Below are 21,471 nucleotides of genomic sequence, written 5' to 3' on the forward strand. Positions count from 1 at the left end.
CCTAGCCAATTTGCTCATTCTTTCTAGGCCTTCACAAATCCCCTCTACCTGGAATGTTCTCTTCGCTTATTGCTCTGTCAGCTTATAACCACTACTTCAAAAACTAACCAAAAGATCACCACTGAACAAACTTCCCCTGATCTAGTCAGTAGTTTTAGTCATCTGTCCAACACAATCAATACCTTTTACCAGGGGTCAGTATGGCTCTCAAGCCATATCTGGCTCTACCTCCCGACTGGCTAGTCCGGACAGAGCCCCAGGATGTGCCCCAGGGGGCCCTTCAGCCCCTCCCCCCCATATTCCAGTGCCTTCTGCCTCCATCCTCCTCCTTCCGCATGTGTTTATGGCTCTCATGGCCAAAAAGGTTGCCGACCGTTGCCTTTTACCAATGTTTCCAGCAAAGAGCTATATAGATACTTGGCCCTCCTCCTGGCCCTTTCCTCTCTTTTAGGAATCTTTAAAAATAGCCTAATACCCCTAAAAGAGAGAATTTATAAATGAGAGGAAGAAAAATGAGATGTCATGGAACACTTGAAAAAAATCAAGAGTGGGGGGGGATTCGCAAGGTGGAACCTAGTCTTAAGGAAGTAACTTTTTCAATTGTATTCAAGCACCCGAAAGAAGACAAAGGACTTGGACTACTATAGACCATATATTATGGGAGACAATAGGGGAAAAAAGGCAAAAGCAAGCATGTCTTTGTCCTTAGGAAACTTGAGTTCTACTGAGGAGAAACTATCTGTACACATATAGATAGATAAGTAATATTAATAATATTAAATTATTATGATATTGATTATATTTGCATAATCACACACATAATTAATATAAAATAATATTCAAAATATCATCTAATATATCATATGCATGTCAATTTGCATACACATAAAATATATTTATATATTACAATGTATAAATATTAATGTGTAATACATAATATCTCATATCTTTGAATTCATTGGTATATGTATCCTTATACTGAACCAAATTGTAATCTTTCTACAATCATCCTCTGGCTGTTGACTTTGGATGGGGAGAATTCAAAGTACCTTCCCTTTCAATATTGTCTTTCTTCTTTCATTCTAACATCACCTGGCAAGAAGAAGATGGACCAGAGAGAAGGCAAAGATGCTGCTTGATTAGTGCCTTTTGAATGCACACCAAGTTCCAGCTATTCACCTAGTCAGAGTCTCTACTTCACCATATGGTTAACACACTGGAACCAGTTCAGAGTTTCTTACCCATGCTCCAAAGTCCATGCAATGATTGCAAGAGCCAAGCATTCTAAGCCTGGTCCTGAGCTCTGGGTTCATTAGTCAGATCGTCATTAACTTTAAGAGTAGCTGATAGATATATGAATGGGCTTGATGGCTTCACTGCTTGGTAAGACCGCTCTGGTCTCATGCTTACTCTGTGGGCATAGCCTTAAAAAACACAGCTCTCCTTTGGCCATGAGGAGGCATTCGGTTCATTAAGGTTCATTAGATTCCATGAAAGTTCAAAGAAGTGACCTTTTGGCAAATATTAATGCTAAACTTTGAGTACTTTTATAAGGTGCCACCACGCCTCATCTTAGGTGCCAACTTTCTCCTTTCCAAGTTGTCCTGATAATGAATGAATGCTGCTGGACTAATTTGCCTCGTTACTATTAGCAATCATCTCTAAGTCATCTCCTGTCCCCTGTCATACAAGTCACCACTGTGGGCATGCAGAGTGTTTGAACTGCCTGGCAGCAGAAAGCAAAGGCAGGGATTTAACTTTTCAAAGGGTCAGGGTTTACATTCCTTCAGTGTACGGTGCTTAGCCCTGTACCACAGGCAGATGGATATTTAAGTGCTTTTAAATGATGATGGCAATAATGATACATGGAGACCGATGCACATTTGTGAAGAAGGCAGCATATTTGTATAAGGAGAGATTGTGATCAGCTTTTCAAAAAGCCATTATTGCAGGGAAGAGTTGGGGCTCTGTCTATGAGGGCACTTAGCAAATGTTATTAGAGCATGCCTGCTATGGGAATTATTATAAGTTGTTTTGTAGTGGAGAGGCATCTCATTCAGGAGGAGGAGTGTGACTTGCAGGCATTTTAATGGATCTGGCTGAGACCATAATGACAACTCATACTAGAAGAAGACAAGTCACCAGGAGGAAGCTCAAATGTTTTTTGCCTCATAGTGGCTTCGCTGGAATGTTGGCTATCCTGCCACTGAGCCTAGTACTTGTAGATTGACTCAGAGGCTGAGAAGGCAAATGATCCCTGTCACATCTAAGCAAAGATCCTTCCACCTGCCATGGGCTGATCTCTCTGGCTGACATAGAGCCTTGTATCTTCGGAAAGCCTTTCCTATCCAATTGATCAGTCCAATGGATAATGATGCTGGGTTATGCCGCTACTCCTGGCCCTTTCCTTTCTGTGAAGAATCTTAACAAACAGCCAAATGTCCTCAAAGGAAAGAGCTCATAAATAAGAGGAAGAAAATGAGATGTCATGGAGCACTTGAAAATCATAAGATTGGGGTACTTGGGAGATGGAACAGAGGCTTAAGGAAGCAACTCAGATGATTATAAGATGGCAGGTTTAGAACTAAAAGAGGCATCAGAAGTCAAGTAGTCCATAACCCATTCATTTACAGATGAGGAAACTCAGGCTTACAGAGGTTGTGTGATATCTAGGATCACATAGGTAGTAAGTATCAGAGATGAAATTTGAATCCAGGACTTTTGCCACTATTGTACTGTGCTGCCACCATAGTTAAATGTGGTCAAAACCACATTTATGTGATTGAAAGTGATTGAAAGAGATGAGCTCCTTTCTAGAACTTGGGCAACAGGCTGATTCTTTAGACCTATCAAGATGTTTTTGAACTTTATGAATCAAAGATAGGTCTCTGAGTACATGTAAATGCACACATATACAGTGGGATATAAACAGCTGGTTTTCATTATATTAGCTCATGTCCTCTGAATGCTCTGCATAGGATGCTTTTAGATCCTGGTTAAAATTTAAAATTTCCATTTCTGTAATACTCTGTGGTTACTAATCAAAAAATTAATCAATCATTAAATTTTTGTGAAACACCTTATATGTGACAGTTTGGGTGCCATGTAATAGGGATACAAAGTCAAGAGTGAAAAATTCTTGGTCAGGGAGCTTCCTTTCTACATGGGAAAATCACATGTTTTATAGACATAGCAAATTGAATAAGAGCACTTTGCTTATTTGCATGATAACATTTGATCTTTATAACCCTGTGATTTTATGGACAGGAATTAGCACCTTCATTTTACAGGTGAGAAAACTGAAATTGAACAAAGTGAAGTGACTTGTCTTATATTACCCACCTAATAAATGGAAGCCTGATGACTCAATTCTAGGCCTTCTATCTTCAAAACTGGAATATCTTTAATGATAACACCTCTCACATATAACACCCTCTAAAATTTTCAGCAGACTTTAGATTGGCAAATCCATCAGAACCAAAACATCTTGATCTCTCTTTTGGTAGAGGTCCTATGTCCATAATTGGTGTCTATGACCTTTGGACTAATAAAATGTTTTTGCTAGATGTAATCAAATGAAAAATTTTTAAAAGTGTTCCTTTGAAGGGTGGAAGTTGGTTAGGAATTGTGGGAGAGATGTAAGAAGAATAGGATAGGCAATTTAAAAGTCATCAGTATTTATCTTATATTCTATAGAAATAGGATGTTGACCTCAAGAAAAGCTAGGTCATTACTACATGTTCAAAATATGATAAAGCTTGGAAAGTTTTCAGAAATGCCAATCATTGTGGCCTTTCTACTTTTATCCTCCTATTAAGCCAAGAAACAACAAACTACACCAGCCAACTGTTTTTATATAACTTGGAACTAAATGATTTTTACAGTTTTAAACACATTTCATTTTATTCTCTTTCCCTATTACCAAAAAAATAGTTTCCAACATTTAAAAAATAATTTTGAGTTTTGAATTCTCTCCCTTCTCCCCAAGGTTTTAAGTAATCACACATAGATTTTCCTTTTGTGGAAGGAAATTGAAGAAAGAAATATTAAGAAAGTGAAAAAAATTTGCTTTGGTCTGGATTAAGATGCTATCAGTCCTTTCTCTGGAGGCAGATGGCATTTTTTATCGTGAGTCCTTTGGGATAACTTTGGATCATTGTATTGCTGAGATACAGTAATAATTAAGCTATTCACAGTTGCTCGTTGTAAAGTATTCCTGTATTCCTGGTTCTGGTGACTTCACTCTGCTTCAGTTTGTACAAGTCTTTCCAGGCTTTTCTGAGTGCCTACTGCTTGTCATTTCTTATATAGTATTCTGTTAAAATTTTATACTATAACTTATTCAGCCATTCCCAAATTGATGGGTGTCACCTCATTTTCCAATTTTTGCCCCCACAAAAAGAACTGCTTTAAATAATTTTGTAAATATACATCCTTCTTTTTGTTTTATTAAATCTTTTTGGGACAAACCTAGTAATGGCTTTGCTGAGTCAAGGAATATGTACTGTTTTATATTTCTTTAGGCATTGGTCCAAATTGCTCTCCAGAATGGATGAACCAGTTTACAATTCCCCAAACAGTGTATTAGTGTTTCATTTTTCCCATTTCCCCTCCCAGTTTTGACATTTTCCTTTTCTATCAGAGCCAATCATATAGGTGTGGGGTGATACCTCAGAGATGTTTTAATTTGTTATTATTTGTTATTTCTCTAATTAATAGCAATTTAGAGCATTTTTACACGATTATAGAAAGCTTTATTTACTTTGAGAACTACTTATTAATATATTTTGACCATTTATCAATTGGGAGAGGACTTATATTCTTATACATTCAACTAATTTCTGTATGAATTTGAGAAATGAGATATTTACTAGAAATACTTGTTGCAAAAAATTTTTTTTTGCACCATTATGATTACTGAGTTTTACTCTTCATCCTTTTTATCCCTGCTTAGTTTCTGACCTACCCCTCCCTCAATTTGCTCTCTTTTCTATCAGCTCCAAACTTTTCTTTTGTCCCCTTGTCCTCCTATTTTTCTATAGGGAAAGACAGATTTCTATACCCAATTGAATATGTATGGTCTTCCCACATTGAGTCAATTCTGATAAGAGTTAGTTTCAAATGTTCCTGTTTCCACTTCCCCCAACTTCCACTCCACTCTAAAAACTCTTTCATGCTATTTCCCCTTCCTCCTCTCCCAAAGCATTCCTCTTTCTCCATGCCTTAATTTAATTTTTTAGATATCATCCCATTGTATTAAGCTCATACCCTTGCCCTATGGCTATGAAAACTCCTAAGTTTCCCAATAATGATAAAGTTTGTAGAAGTTATAAGAATCATCTTCCAATGTAGGGATGAAAATAGTTTAGCCCTTTTGAATGTCTTTTGATTTCTCTTTCCTGTTTCTCTTTTTATGTTTCTCTTAAGTCTTATGTCTGAGAGTCAAATTTTCCATTTAGCTCTTGTCTTTTCAGTAGGATTGTTTGAAAGTCCCCTATTTCATTAAATACTAATTTCCCCCTCCCCGCTTAAGGATTATGCTCAGTTTTGCTGGGTAAATGACTCTTGGTTGAAGTTCTAACTCCTTTTCTCTCTGGAATGGCATATCTCAGGCTCTCCAGTACTTTAATGTAGAAGCTGCTAAATATTGTGTCATCCCGACTGTGCCTCCTCAATATTTGAAATATTTCTCTGTGGTTGCTTGCAATATTTTTTCCTTGCCCAGGAAGTTGTAGAATTTGGCTATAATATTTCTGGAAATTATCCTTTTGGGATCTCTTTAAGGAGGTGATCAGTGGATTCTTTCAATGCCTATTTTATCCTTTGCTTCTAGAATATCAAGGCAATCCTTGATAATTTTTTGAAAGATTATGTCTAAACTCCTTTTTTTTATCATGCTTTCAGGCAGTCCAATGATTCTTAGATTTATCTTCCCTGTGTTTATTTTCCAATGAAATATTTAACATTTTTTCCATTTTTCTATCTTCTTTTACTTTGATTATTTCTTGATGTCTCCTAGAGTCATTAGCTTCCATTTGCCCAATTAAAATTTATAAGACATGATTTTCTTGAGTGAGCTTTTGTACCTTCTTTTCCATTTAGCCACTTATACTTTTTAAAAATTTCTTTTCCCCAGTAAATTTGTGTACCTCTTTTTCAACATGGCCAATTCTGCTTTTTAAATTATTCTTCTATTTGTTGGATTTTTGTACCTCTCTTACCAATTGGCCCATTTTTTAGGTATTAATTTCTTTAGTATTATGTGTTACCAAGCTGTTGACTCTTTTGTTCATGATTTTTCTGTATCACTCTAGTTTATTTTCCCAAATTTTCTTCTATTTTTCTTAGTTGATTTTTAAAAAACATTTATTAATATTTATTTTTAGAAAAGTTAACATGGTTACATAATTCATGCTCTTACTTTCCCCTTCACCCCCTGAGCTTCCCCCCCCCCAATGGCTGATGCGTATTTTCACTGGTTTTAACATGTGTCATTGATCAAGACCTATTTCCAAATTGTTGGTAATTGTGTTGGTGTGGTAATTTCGAGTCTACATCCCCAATCATGTCCACCTCAACCCATGTGTTCAAGCAGTTGCTTTTCTTCTGTTTCCATTCCTGTAGTTCTTCCTCTGAATGTGGGTAGCGTTCTTTTCCATAAGTCCCTCAGAATTGTCCTGGGTCATTGCATTGGTGCTAGTACAGAAGTCCATTACATTCTATTTTACCACAGTGTATTGGTCTCTGTGTACATGTCCTTCTGGCTCTGCTCCTTTCACTCTGCATCAATTTCTGGAGGTCTTTCCAGTTCACATGGAATTCCTCCAGTTTATTATTCCTTTGAGCACAATAGTATTCCATCACCAGCATATACCACAATTTGTTCAGCCATTCCCCAATTGAAGGACATACCCTCATTTTCCAGTTTTTTGCCACCACAAAAATCGCAGCTATAAATATTTTCATACAAGTCTGCTTATGTATGATCTCTTTGGGGGGTACAAACCCAACAATGTTATGGCTGGATCAAAGGGCAGGCATTCTTTTATAGCCCTTTGAGCATAGTTCCAAATTGCCAGCCAGAATGGTCGGATCAGTTCACAACTCCACCAGCAATGCATTAATGTTCCAGTTTTGCCACATCCCCTCCAGCATTCATTATTCTCCCCTTTTGAGATCCTCCATTAATTTTTTGATCTTGAGAGAAATTCATATTTTTCTTGAAAACTTTGGATGCGGCAGTATTGACTTTGTTGTTTTCTTTTGAATTAGTATTTCCTCTAACTAAAATAACTTTCTATGTCGTTTCTTTTGTTGTTGTCGTTTGCTTGTTTTCTACCATTTTCCTTTTCTTTTAATTTAAAAAGCTTTTAAAAGTTGACCTCTGCAACTGTGGTGAAGAGAGCACTATTCCAAGCTTCAGTTCTTTATGTAACTGCCTTTAAAGATAGCTCTGGGGATCTACCTGGTTTTAGTTCTTCCAAGGTGATATGATGTAAGACAAAGTGTATTTAATACTCTCCCAGTCTGTGCTCTGGCCTGTCAGCAACCACAAGCATCTTTTCCACCTTGGAACTGTGACCAGGGTCCCCTGATCGCCTTGAAGCTATAAGCATTGGTATGAGCTAGTGCTCCTCCTCCCTGGAGATTGTGACCCAGCACTGAAACCTCTGTCTAGGTATGGAAAAAATGACAAGAGTCTTCTACTCAGAGCCAGCAAAGGGATCTTTGTAATTTCCTTCTGAGAAATTCTCTGATTCTTCTTATTGTCTGTGGCTGAGAGCTCCAGAAGCCTTTGCTGCTGATTCAACTGCCCCCAAAACCTGTTGCTGAACTGGGGTCTGACTTGGCATTCTGCTTTGCATTTCTCTTCCACTCTGGTGCACTAGATCTTTTTTGCTGGCCTTCTAAATATTGGGGGGCTGAGAATTAATTTCACCCTGTCTTTTTGTGGGTTGTGATACTCTATAATTTGTTTTGAGGCATTACATTATAGTTTTGGGAGGGTAATTTGGTGGGTCTATGTACCTTCCATTGATTTTTACAATTTTAAATAAAGTTTCATTGTATTTAAAAATGTAAAAGCTTTTCTTAATTCATGAGCTGTACAGCAATAGTCAGCTCCTGTACTAGACTATAAGGCTCAGGAAGGCAGGGAGTATGCCCAAACTTTGTAATTCCCCTACTGACTAACTAACACAATGCTTTAAAAATAGCAGGTGCTTAATGATTTTTTTTGAATGCCAGTCAAAGGAGTGTGTCAAGAAATTTGCACTGGCAAAAAACCTGTTTGAGGTGCAGGAAACCTGTTCAAGGTGCAGAAACCCAGTGGCTTGGAGCCTCCAAATGCTGCCTTTGCTGTCACAGCTGGGACCCCCACATTAAAATTTAATCTAGGCTTTCTTTTAGCAGAGTTCAGTGTTCCTACTGAATGGACACTAACTGATTTTAGTATCTGGATCCTTCCTAATTTTTATGACTAATGGCTCTATTTAAGGAACCCAAGGTAACTATCTCTAGAATGAGATTATTTTTTTAAGTCTGTTCATGATTACTCTCTACATTGAGCACTTTGAGCTGGCACATCCCTTTGTTCTGCCTGGTGCTATGATTGCTGCTTCTGCCTAGGGATTTACAGCCATAGGGATTCTTGCTGAAAGTCAGTGCCACAGATTTGGAAAAAAGACTTCTCTGCAATTTGATGGGCATCTCATATTTGCTTTCAGGGAGTCACATGGCATCCATTAAATCTAGTCTTTGTTTATTGGTCATCATGCTCTTGAAGCACCTCAGGATATTTTTGGCTGGAGATCTATTGGATAAAGACAAAGTAATGCATCATAATCATGAGGATTCACCATTGACAGAAACAAAGTTCCCCTCCATCTTCTACCCCTTGGCCCCAGTTGCAAACATATGTGAAATACCAAGGAATATATAGGGGAAAATGCCAGTCAATCCTGAAATGTCAAGGTGAGCCAATATGACTTTTAGGTTTGCATGGAAAGATTGAATGGAAGAAGGGAGTTTGCAGGTGGATTCTCCAGGGGGAATGATGGCAAACCACAAGACTCTTAGGAAGACCAGTGAAGGATTGGAAAAATAAATTCTAAAGAAGAAAACAAAGGCATAATTTGAGGGAAAGTGAAGGGGGAAAAGGAAGAGAGAGAAATGAAGTTAATAAGGCTCTGAATCATTTAGTAGTAGAAAATGTCTTATGAATTTAAAAATGGCTTTTAGAAAGTTTGTTTTGTGTACTGAGCCAAATGATTTTGATTATTCAGATGTTCATATCCAATAACACTGCTTGACATCATTTTATGATTAATTAGTTTCCATTCTTTGTTTGGCAGCATCCTAGAGTGGAAAAAAATCTGAAATTTGGAGTCTTAAGATCTGAGTTCAAGTTCTTATTCTGGAATTTACTACATATATAATATCAGGCAAATGCTATAATGTTTCAATGTTTTCTCATATGTGAGGTAGAGATACTTGCAAAGTGTAACTCAAAGGAGCTTGGAGGAGAATACTTTCTAAACCACAAAACACAACCTAACTGTATGCTTCTCTTCTTATTTGTGGTATTCAGGATTTAAAAATATATACAAAATGACCTTAAAGAGTAATTGTATGGTTCATAAAATCCCAAATCTTGAAAATTGAAATAGACACACTTTAAAGGCAAAGTCAAAACCCTTTACTTTATGGATGAGAACATGGAACCCAAGAGAAAGGAGATGATTAATCCAAATTAACACAACTAGTTTTTGCATTTCTGTGACCAGGACCAAGGATTTTTGAACCCCATCCAATTCAGTATTTTACCTACTATACCAAGCTAATTTACTCTTCATTAAGCTGCCTGCTTTAAGGTGATGTTTCATGGAACATTTTTTCTCCTTTGATCAAATTCACAATTCAAACATTTTGACTAAAAACATTAAAGAACAATTAAGTTCCTCCAATTATATGAAGTACTAGAAAAAAAAAAAGCCTTTCTCCCCTCTCCCCCAAGCCTTCTCCTCATTCTAACTTCTACCATTCACCATCCTGTCATCATGGTTCATAAACTAGATGTCTTCCTTAACTACTCATTTTCTCTCACTGAATCCAGCTGTCTAATGGAATCATACAGGTGGTTTGCTCTGATCCAAATAAGGAGACTTAACCAACTTAGACTAGCAGAGCAATGATAAAACAGCCATACATCAGACCACTTTCGGAGTTCTGGAAGCTCGAAGGACCCCTGTCTGCCTGCATTGAACCTGAGATCCTGGAATAACACTACAATAAATACCCCCAGGAAAGAGCAGCATTCCCCAAGAGGACACAAGCTCAGTCCAGACATTTATTCCAGGAATTTGCAGAATCTGACCCTAACATAAAGTCCAAAGTTAGGAAAGTAGGCTGGCAGAAGGAGCAACAAATAAACAAAAAAGAATCCCATTATAAGTAGTTATTTTGCTAACAAGCACTCAAGACACAAACCTATAAAAGAAGGACCTCAAAAAATCTAAAAGCAAAAACTTAAAGAAGAATACAGGTTGGTGACAATTTCAATTAGAATTCCTATAAGAAATGAAGTTTAAAATGTTTTTTAATAAATTAAATGAGAGTATTAAGGAAAAATACTTAGAAAAGAAAAGAGAGCAAAGATAGAATTAGGAAAAGAATTAACAGAGGAGCAGCTAGGTAGTTCAGTGGATTGATAGCCAAGCCTGTTAATGGGAGGTCCTGGGTTCAAATATGACCTCAGATATTTCTGGCTATGTGACCATGGGCAAGATACTTAAACCCCATTGCCTAGCTTATACCTCTCTTCTGCCTTGGAACCAATATGCAAAATTGATTCTAAGACAGAAGGTAAGGGGTTAAAGAATAAAAGAAAAAGAATTAACAGATAAGCATAAGGTACAAAATTTTACCTAAGTAACAAACTCCCTGAAAATTAGAATGAACCAAATAAAGGCCAACAACTCCATGAGGTAATAAGAAATATTAAAGCAAAGCCAAAAGATTTAAAAAACAGAAATAAATATAAGGTATTTATAGCAAAATGACTGACTTAAAATAGATAATAGAAAATTTAAGGGTTGGTGGAGTACTTGAAAGTGTTGAACCAAAAAGGAGTCCTCATATTTTAAGAAATCATCTTTTAGACATCACATTTTAAGAGATAATGAAATGGAATAGGTCTCTTAGAACTAGAGGGCAAAGTGAAACTGGAAAGAATCTATCAGACCCTTCTTAAAAGAAACGCCAAAATAAAAATTCCCAAGAAAATTTTAAACAAAATCTAGAGCTTCCAGGGAAAAGAAAAACATACTGAAGGCAGTTAGAAAAAAAAGATTTCAATTATTGAATAGCCATATTTAGGGCCTTTAATTATAATATTTAAAGAATTAGAGAACTTAGAATATAATGTTTCATAAGGCAAAAGTTTTATATTTAAAACCAAAAATAACTTACCCAGAAAAAGAATATAATCTAATAGAAGAAAAAAAGACCTTTTAATGAAATATTTGAATTATACGCTTTCTTTTTTTTTTAACCCTTGCCTTCCATCTTACAATCGATATTGAATATTGGTTCTAAAGCAGAAGAGTGGTAAGAGCTAGGCAGTGGGGGCTAAGTAGCTTGCCCAGGGTCACACTGCTAGGGAGTGTCTGAGGTCAAATTTGAACCCAGGACCTCCTGCTCCAGGCCTGGCTCTCAGCCCACTGAGCCACCCAGCTGCCCCACTTACAGGCTTTCTTAATGAAAATAATAGCCCTGCATAGAAATTTTGAAATGCAAACACAAGGGTCATAAGAAAAAATGAGATCTATACGAGATAAACTAGAGATAATCAACAGAGGTAAAAAAAAAAACAAACTAGCATTAAGTGGGATTGGAAAAGGCTTTCTATAGTCGATGGAATATTTAATGGAACTTGAAGGAAACCAGGGAAGACAAGAGATGAAGATAAAGTAGGAAAGAATTCCAGGAATAGAAGGCGGCCAGTGAAGATACTTGGATTCAGGAGATGTAGTGTCTTGTTATGATGGGTCCATTGTTATTGAGTTGAAGAGTAGTTGGTGAGGAGTGAAGTCTAAGAAGACTGGAAAGGAAAGACTGGAAAGGGAAGACTAGGTTATGAAAAACTTTACAAGCTAAACAGAAGGTTTTATATTTTGGTCCTGAAGGCAACATGAGACTATTGGAGTTTACCAAATAAGGGGGATGACTTGATCAGACTTGTGCTTCAGGAAAATCACTTTAGCAGCTGAGTAGCTGATTGCCTCGAATGGGGACAGAGGAATGTTGTAGAGACATACAATTCTGAAGGACTTAGGAACTCTGATCAATGAAGTAAAGAACCATAATTCCAGGGGACTCATGATAAAACAAATATGCTACCTACCTCCTTATAGAGAGGTGATGGGTTCAGAGGACAAATAGAGATATAATTTTCTTTTTTTAACCATGGCCAGTGTAGGAATTTATTTTACTTGGTTATACATGTTTGTAATAGGAATTTAGTTTTTATTGTTTTCTCAATGAGGGAGAGAATGGTGGGAGAGAAGGGGGATTTTCATTGACTCAAAAAATAAAATTTAATTTAAAATGTTTTTAAGGAATAAAAGGCAGCAGAGGAGAAGATGGTAAGGTTACTAGTGAGTAAGAAAACATTGCTGGAGATTAATTTTGGCAAGAAATAAGTCTCTCTCCTCAGACATAAGAAAGAGGGAAAAAATAATAAAGCAATGAAGCTAAGAAGTTTTGAGTAGAGGAGCTAAGTACTTTGTCTAGTGTCTCTTTTGTCCTTCTTGCTACTTATTCCTCTTATACTTATCCAAATACATTTCATATTACTTGTCTAATTTCCTCCTACTTCTATGCATCTAGAATGTGAGTTTTAAGGAAGGGACTGTTTTATTTTTTATGTTTATATTTCTAGCACTTATCTCATAACAGGTATTTATAGATAAGTCCATGCAGAGAGACCCTGCATCCTGTTTTGTTGCCACATCTAGGGGGACAACTGCCTTTTAATATCTAGGAAGTAGAAGTCTTTATGTGTTAAACTGATCAAACTGAGACAGTTACTCTCTTTTCTGCTGTGTCCATAGTGTGAATAAAACAGTTTACCCACGATGTAGACATTATGAACTGAACTGGGAGTCAGGCTGCCTTGCCTTCCTTATACCTTAGCTTTGAGAAAAGAGCCTGCAGGTGTTGATTTCTGTTCTATTTATTGTTCTCAGTTGTTGGTGTAGGCACCAGATTAGGAGTTTAAGTTCTGGCATCCTTGTAGACAGGATTTCTGGAGAGAGAATGTAGTCGGCCACTTTGACTAAGCTGCCCCAAGAAACCATTGGGTCTGAGATTTGAATGTGAGAGAGGATTTGGATTTTGAAGTTTCTCTAGAAAGTAAACTAAACTGACTGTGTAACTGTCACTATGCTTGAAAATAAATATTTCTTTGTAAAAGTTAATCCAATGATTAGTGACTAAATGGGACTGGGTTTGTGGGAGATCTCCACTAAACTTGAGAACACAACTCAAGTAGGGCTAGAGCCATTGTTAAAGAGCCTAGACATTTCCAACCCCCTTAAAGGGAGCAGAGACAGGAGGGTTGAGAAGGGAGATAACAAGCCTGACCTCTAGGCACTGTTACCCATAGTGATTTAAGGTGTGAAATTACATGTTATTTCATTTTGCCATCAGAACAATCCTGTGAGATAGGAGTTCTTTTACAAATGGGGAAACTGAGTCAATCCAAGATTAAGTGACTTGCCCAGGGGACACAGCTAGTATGAATCTGAGGCCATATTTGAACTCAGCTCTTCTTAACTCCAGGCTGAAAACTCCATCCCCTGTTCTACCTACCTGCCCATGTTACAGCTCATGATCAAGAATGCTGGACTTGGAGTCAAGAAAATCTGAGTGTGAATCCTGCTCTCAAGTTTCAGCTTTGTGACCCTGGGAAATATACATCTCTCAGGTTCAGTTTCTTCAATTGTAAAATGAGGCTGATAAGAATACCTGATTCACAAGATGGTTGTGAAGATCAAATGAGAAAACATTTTGTAAAATTTAAGCAATATATAGACATTATCATCTTCTTCTTCTTCATCATCATCATCATCATCATCATCATCATCATCATCATGCCTTACCATCCTGGCCTTCAAATATATACCACACTTGTTCACCAAGCTGTCTTATTTTCTCAGCAATAGAAATACTTCTTAGGGTTAAAGTTTTCTCTCCAGAAAGTTTTTTCTAAAGTACAATTATCTAGAAGGTCACTAATTAATCACTAGCCCCACCCATTAATTCATTAACTTTAATTATTTCATGAGATCAGACTTATGGAAACAAGAGCACAAATACCCTGAGGGAATGAAGTTCAAGACTGATGTTTTAATGTGAACAAATGGGTTGGGAAAGGTCTGGAAAATGAGGTATTTCCTGATGTGGTGGGGGAGGTAGTACACAGGCCTAGATGAATCACCATGATGGGGAGCCGTGATGGGGGCATGATGAGGCCATCAAAAAGAACCGGAGCAGAAAAGAAACATGGAGTTTGGTCCCACCAAACACAGGCTTTTCTGGCAGTTACAGTTTTGCCTTGACCCAGACCTGATTACAATTGTCATTGAATCAGTAATACAAATGAGGCAATGTAGACAATGAAAAGCTGTGTACTTTTGTTCAACATGATTTAATAAATCAGCGGCTGAGTCAACATTAGACCTCAGATGGCCGCTCTTAGCCTTTAACAAATTGTGTTTCCCTTATACAAAATCAATTCAGTGTCCCCGACAGATTGAGTTCAGATGGGGCTAGTTATCATTTTTTTCTCGTATCTACCACTTCCTCCATAGTTTTGGGAAAAATCAGTTGACCTCATTTTCTCTATCTATAAAATGGTACAATAATCCCTGACTTCTTGCCTACCTATGGGATCCATTAGTCATGATTACAGGATCATAGAATCATAGAATGTTGGAACTGTGAGAGATTTTAAATTTAACTCCTTCAATTGTCAGATAAAAAGGTGAAGCCCAGAAAGATTGAATGAATTGCCCAAAGCCACACAGTCATAGGATTGAGATTTGAACCCAGGTCCTCTAATTCCAAATTCAATGCTCCAGGGTGATGGCTTTTATGAAAACTGCTTTGCTAGAGAAAATGTGATAAAAATTTGTATCATTTACTAGAGCAAGTTGGTAATTCTTTTCTCTAGATATGTTGTCAGAAAAGAAAAATGGAAGCATTTTTAACCTTTCTTCCTCTACTACACTATTTAAATCTGAGTTACAAGAAAGTTGGGGCGGGTACAGAAAGCATCAGAGCATGAGTAGTTAGGCCCTTGAGTATAAAGGAATGGATCTGATTTCTGTAAGCCATAGACCAATTTATAAGTTACTTGGACTAAAGAGTTGTTGTTGCTGTTCAGTTGTGTCTGATTCTTAGTGATTCCATTTGGGGTTTTCTTGGCAAAGATACTCAAGTTGTTTGCCATTTTCTTCTCCAGTTCATTTTACAGATGAGGGAACAGAAACCAACAGGGTTAAGTGACTTGCTTAGCTAGTAAGTATCTGAATTTAGATGTGAACTCAGATCTTCCTGACTTGCAGGTCCCGTACTCTACTCTGAAAGAGATGGCTACCTCCAAAAGGAGGTAGATTATTTGGGAAAGGACTACATGGATGGGAGATGAGAAACAACCACATAGGGACCTTCCAATGGCCAGTAAAGCACAAAACCCTTCGGCTTTAGTAACCAAGTTTATTTTGATAATTGGAGTAAGGGGAAAAGCTAGATAGGGTCCTAACACTACAAAAATCCTGACGCAACCAAACTTCTATGCACCTCATGAGAGGTTGCTCTTCATTTCTTCTGTAGGCCCTGCCTATACACTCCCTGCTCTTGTCTAAAACCCCAAATGCTATCTGCCTATCTGCTAATCTAACTACACAGATTATCGTTAAGAAAGCAGAGGAGACAGGACTCACTGTTAGCCTGAATCCCCTCTCAAGCCTGGGGTTGGCTTCCTAGGTAACCCAGAGTCCCAGATGACAAAACTCTTAGAATTACCTTAGCCAAGTTGATCTCTGACCCATTGATCTCAGACAGGCTGATCTCTGTATTTCAGGGAAAAGGCAGTCTATTCTAAGGCAATTCTCCAACCCAAGAATCTCTAATCTTTCTACAAGATTAGTTCTTCCAAGGGGATGCCAGAGCAAAGATTCTTCCTCCAGCTCAATGGAAAACTAGCTCAGGAGTGACACTTAGAAACAGTCAATACCCAAGATGCTCCTCTCCTTCCAGAATCTTCTCTCAGGGTTTGCATCTAAATTCTCCTCCTTTCCTCTTAAAGACAATCTGAATTTCTCTCTATCCCTTATTACTTATCCTTACAATTCACTGAACCTGCCTGAGTTGGATTTGAATCATAGCTCTAATATTGTTTTTTATACTCTTGATCATAAGATGGTAGATTTAAACCTAGAAGGAAACTTTGAGGCCATTGAGTACCATAGCCTTATTTTACAAATGAAGAAACTGAGACATGGAGAAGTTAAATGAGTGTCTGAGTTAGGATTTCAACTCATCCTGACTCCAAGATATCCCTGAGTTTCTTCATCTAAAAAAGTAGGATTAATAATACTAGAACTACCAATCTTCTTGGGGTTGGGATTTTGAACAAAATTTTGAAAACCTTAAAATATTATAGAAATGTGAATTATTATTAATCAGGGTCTTTAATTCAGTCTCATTGTTTTGTTTATCATTCTTCATAAGTCTCCAAACTGCCCTTTAAACTAAAAATGCAATTTTTTTGAGTGTCTATTGCTTTGGAGTATAGCTCCTCGAGGGAAGAGATTTTTATTTTTGTTTGTATCTCCAATAATTTACACAAACTTGGCAGAAAGCTTGGACCTTTAAATGTGTACCTGATTGATAATTTATTTTTTATTAAGTATCTGTAACTAAATGTAAAAATGTATCATGAATAGTGGATAAGATCAAGAATACAAGGATGCAAATTCTACCTCTGGCATTTATTGGTTTTTTGGGTGAAAATTAATCTCTGAGTCTTCTGTAATTCTCTTAACTTTTTACAGTTATTGATGAGTTATGATCAGGTTATTGACCTTTCTGAGAAGGCATATTACTTAGGAATATAATCTTTACATTACTTTGGAATTTTTAAAAAATACATTTAGAATAATATGGTATGGGATTCCAATTTTAGAACTGAAAGAGACCTTAGAAGCAATCTAGAGGTTACAGATAATGAAACCAGTGCCTGGAGATATACTAAACAATTTTTTGAAGCTCAGACTAGTAGTAAGTGTCTGGGGTAGGATTTGAATACAAATCCTACATACTCCAAATCCAGCTCTCTTTCTGCTATTCCACATTGTCTCCTATTATTGAATTGAAACTTATGTCTTCAGTAATGAATGAATGAAAAAGACTTATTAAGAGATTACTACTGTATGTAAAACTGGACAAAATGCTGAGCATGCAAATAGGACATTCAGTCCTCTGACATTTATTAGTTCCTATTCTCTAGGACCTAAAATTCTAATGGGGTGGGGGGGGGGAGGGAAGCAATACCTTCAACAAGGTTTCACCAGTAGGACAGACAGAAAGATCCAAAATCTTTAGGGTGCAATGGTAAAGCAGGTGATCATGTAGGTTCTTTAGTGTAATTTTCACTGATAAAATCATCTCCATTTCTGATGTTGAGCTGCTTGATAGTTCCATGGACGTTGAAGACAAGAAGCTTCTTATGGGGTCTTAAGTAATTATGGCTATTGAAGAGACAGGAGCTGCAACATTTGTAGAACCTTCCAGTTTACATCTCCATAAGGGCTAATTCACTAAACCATGGTGTTAGGGAATAGATTAGAAGTTGTACTGGTTGTCTTTTTGCACTGCTATTCCCAATGCTTTTGGTCTGCAGGTCCTGGTTTATCTCCATCATTGTCTCAGGGGAGGTCAAAGTGGTAGAGTTTGACTTGCCTGATTCATGCCACTTCCTGTCTCTTCCCAAAGTATTCTTTGCTGGCTTGCTTAGAAGCTACTTGACATCTAGTAGGGATGGTTGGCCCCTTCTTCTTTGGAATTATTTTCTCTGAGTATGATGGCTGTGGGAACTAGGCTATAAGCTAAGACACTGGTCTAAGGGTCTCTGCTACTCCCAGAGCTCTTGGGCTTCTGGTTCTTATGGCTCTCTTCAAAGGTGTCTGATGTGAAGTTGTCCTTGAGGAGGTGGTAGAAGTGTTTAGAGTGGCTTGGCAAATGCCAACTCTTGTCTCTCCCTCAGGGTGCCTTGATGCTTTGATTAGGCAGGCACGTGAAAGTTTAGGTATGCCTATTTGTTGCCTTTTTAATACTTATTATCTCTCTGCCATATGTGTCATATTATCTGTTGGACCAGGGTGAAGAACTAACACTTCTGGTGTGAAGGCTTGTCAAGTCCTTTTCAGGGCTGCTCATCCACCTTTGGTATCCATCTGTCCTCAGTTAAATCTTCGGAAGTGACACCAGAGAGGGGAAAAGACTGTTCTGCTTAGACCGAGAATAATCCATAGTTGAAAGAGAAAAGGCCCTATGATGTGCTAAAAATGTGGGTAACTCAAAGAGCTGTTTTTGTTTTTTATTGTAAGAGCAAAAATCTAGCTAGTCAGTAGAAATAGCTTTGAAACCAAAGCTAGCTTTTAAAAGGAGAGAAAATGCAACACCTATTTTCCTGCCCTTTCAAAAGGCCCAGTTGAGCTTATTTCATATGTATCTCATGCCTAAGTGAAATAAATAAGAGTATGGAACTGCAGCATCTAATAAGAAGTTGAACATGCAGTAAATCGAAACAATTTTGATCTTAACTACGCCAATGGAACCTTTAAATCCTGGGAGCTACCAGCCAGCCGCCTTTGCCACTCCTTGCATGTGCAAGGAATTGAATGAAGACATATGGTCACCATCAACTTGGATCTTTAATTCTGAGATGACACACATATTAATCTAACCGAAAGGGGGGAAGCTACCATATAGCTGGTTGTAATTAGCCAACCGCAAATTTCTCTAACCACTTCGGTCTCAAACCAAAAGCCAAAAATGGCATTTCAGTGATTACACCATCCCACCCAGATTTGCATTTCTTGATGAATTCCCAAGGTTAGGATGGGAGCCATACTGTAAAACCAACCCTCAATTATACCTTTTTAGAGGGGAAGATTAGTGGCAGGTGGTGCCTGCTATCAAAGCCTCATTAAAACACCTTCTGGATGAGCCTCACAAAAGGAAGCCACCAGATGGGGGCCCATCTCCACATGGTAGGCTTACCTCAAATGAGAGTTTCACCTGACACATTGGGGACAGACGATTTTTTTTTCACCTAACAAGCCACGGAGGTTCAAAAGAGGCTATATTAGGATTAATCGGACTTGATCACTAATCCATTGTAATGCCATATGCTGAAAGCGTTGTTCATTGTTAAGCCTGGAGACAGGTAGAGCCCCTCTGGTAATGTAAACCCTCCCCGTTTGCATGGGGCTAATCTAATTTCACCTCCTCCCAGACCTCAGATGCCAGGAAAGATGCTTAACTCTTCCTGCCCTGTCTCCTGATGCCTTTTTGAATGGTAGCAAATCTGATATCAAAGGTAATGATGCTGAAACCTGCTGACTAATTGGAAAATGATTTTTCCTCTGCATTGCTTGCTTAGTGGAGGGGATGGATGAATGGTATTCATTCCATTGTGCCGGGACTCCGAAATGCAGTTTAGTTTTTACACATCCATCCCCTCCTCCTCTCACTAGCTCCCAAACACGCTCGCCGAATCTCTGATTTACTACATGGGAACAACTGGCAGCCTAACCCTGGCAAGGAGACACGCCAGTCACCTTATTCAGTCCTTGACGAGGGGAGATTTTTTTTTTCTTAAAGTGACTTTTTTTTGGGATGAACCCAATCCAACTTATGCCAACCATTGCCACCATAGCACTGAAGATGAGAAACCGATTTCTGAGGGGTCCCTTGCCTTCATGTAAGCTACTTTATAAAATGCCACCCACCGAGGCTAATTTTTAAGTAAGGATGGCCATTCTTCCTTGGGGCTGGGTGCATGTGTTTTGCACGCATGAAGGTAATCACACACACATGGACACATGAGCTGAATACATACGAGTGCAGGCCTGCGGCGGCAGTGTAAGTTACGGAGCAGGATCATTTCCAAATATGCAGCAATGTTTTGTGGTCATCTAGCTTGAGCTCAAGACAGATTGCCAGAGGGGCATACAGTAATAATGCAGTCTGTAAAACATTAAGTTGTGGCATGATGAGGAGGAGGAGGAAGGGGATGATGGTACTAATACGGTGCAGTTTGTAAGGAGTGCTTTTTCCTCCAGAAACAGCCTAGTATGATTCACACATTGGCACCGGGAGAATTATGGTGCTTTGGAAAGAGGGCTAAGTTCCAGTCTTGGCTCTGCCACTTCTTGCCTATGTAACTTTGGGAAAATCACTTAACCTCTTTGGGCTTCAATTTCCCCATTTGAAAAATGAAAAAATAGATGGCCTCCTCTGAAACTCCTGCCAGTCCTAAATCTAATGCTACTGTGATCTGATAGCTGTTCCTGAAGAATCAAAATCTCTGGAAGCAGCAGAAGCATAGTTGATCTCGTAAATAAACAGAATTAGACAGGAAAGGTCCAGTTACCCACACTGAAAGCAGACCAGGAATCAGCATAAACACTGCTCTCTTCTATTCTTAATTTTTTTTAAAGGTTCTACAGCATAGTCGCTGGGGAGTGAAATGGTGGTCATGTGGTGTTTTCCAAAGGGAAAAGCAGAAAATCCACTTATAAAATGGGTCAGATTTGCAACTAGGTTATCACTTTTCACTTTCTCAATGAGACCTTTGTGCAGACTCCTATCACCCATCTTGACTGATGAAACCTCTCCACGTGGAGGACCACAGGGAGCTTATGACATGGAAGGAAAATTTCTTGGCTTGACTGTGGCACCTGTGTAGACATTCTATAACTGATTCCAATTGACTAATCAGTTGGGTGGAAGGATCCTTTTCCAAATGGCTGTGTAAACAGAATTGCCAGCACTTTCCAAAAAGACTTGATTCAGTTTTAGCAATCTCTTTGCTTCATTCATGTCTAGGGCAACTCAGTGACTTTTTCACTGGATCCTTACAAGACCATGTGGTAAAGAAAAGGGTTTTAAGGCCTTCCCTCATTCTGAGGCCACATGGGCCACAAGGAACAGTCCTGAATCCTTAGTTTTTGCTCATTTTTTCCATTCTAGGTGAAAAGAATGGAGTTTCCATTCTTGGTCAGTATCTTTGGGCCACCATAATTTTAGTGTTGGATTCCAGGCTGAGTTTTGCACCTAGCACAGCGTCTGGAGTAACAAGTAGTAGCCTTTAGGAATAACCTTCTGGAGAGTGATAAA

Source organism: Gracilinanus agilis, chromosome 1 (genome assembly GCF_016433145.1).
Source record: "Gracilinanus agilis isolate LMUSP501 chromosome 1, AgileGrace, whole genome shotgun sequence".
NCBI classification, from domain to species: Eukaryota; Metazoa; Chordata; class Mammalia; order Didelphimorphia; family Didelphidae; genus Gracilinanus; species Gracilinanus agilis.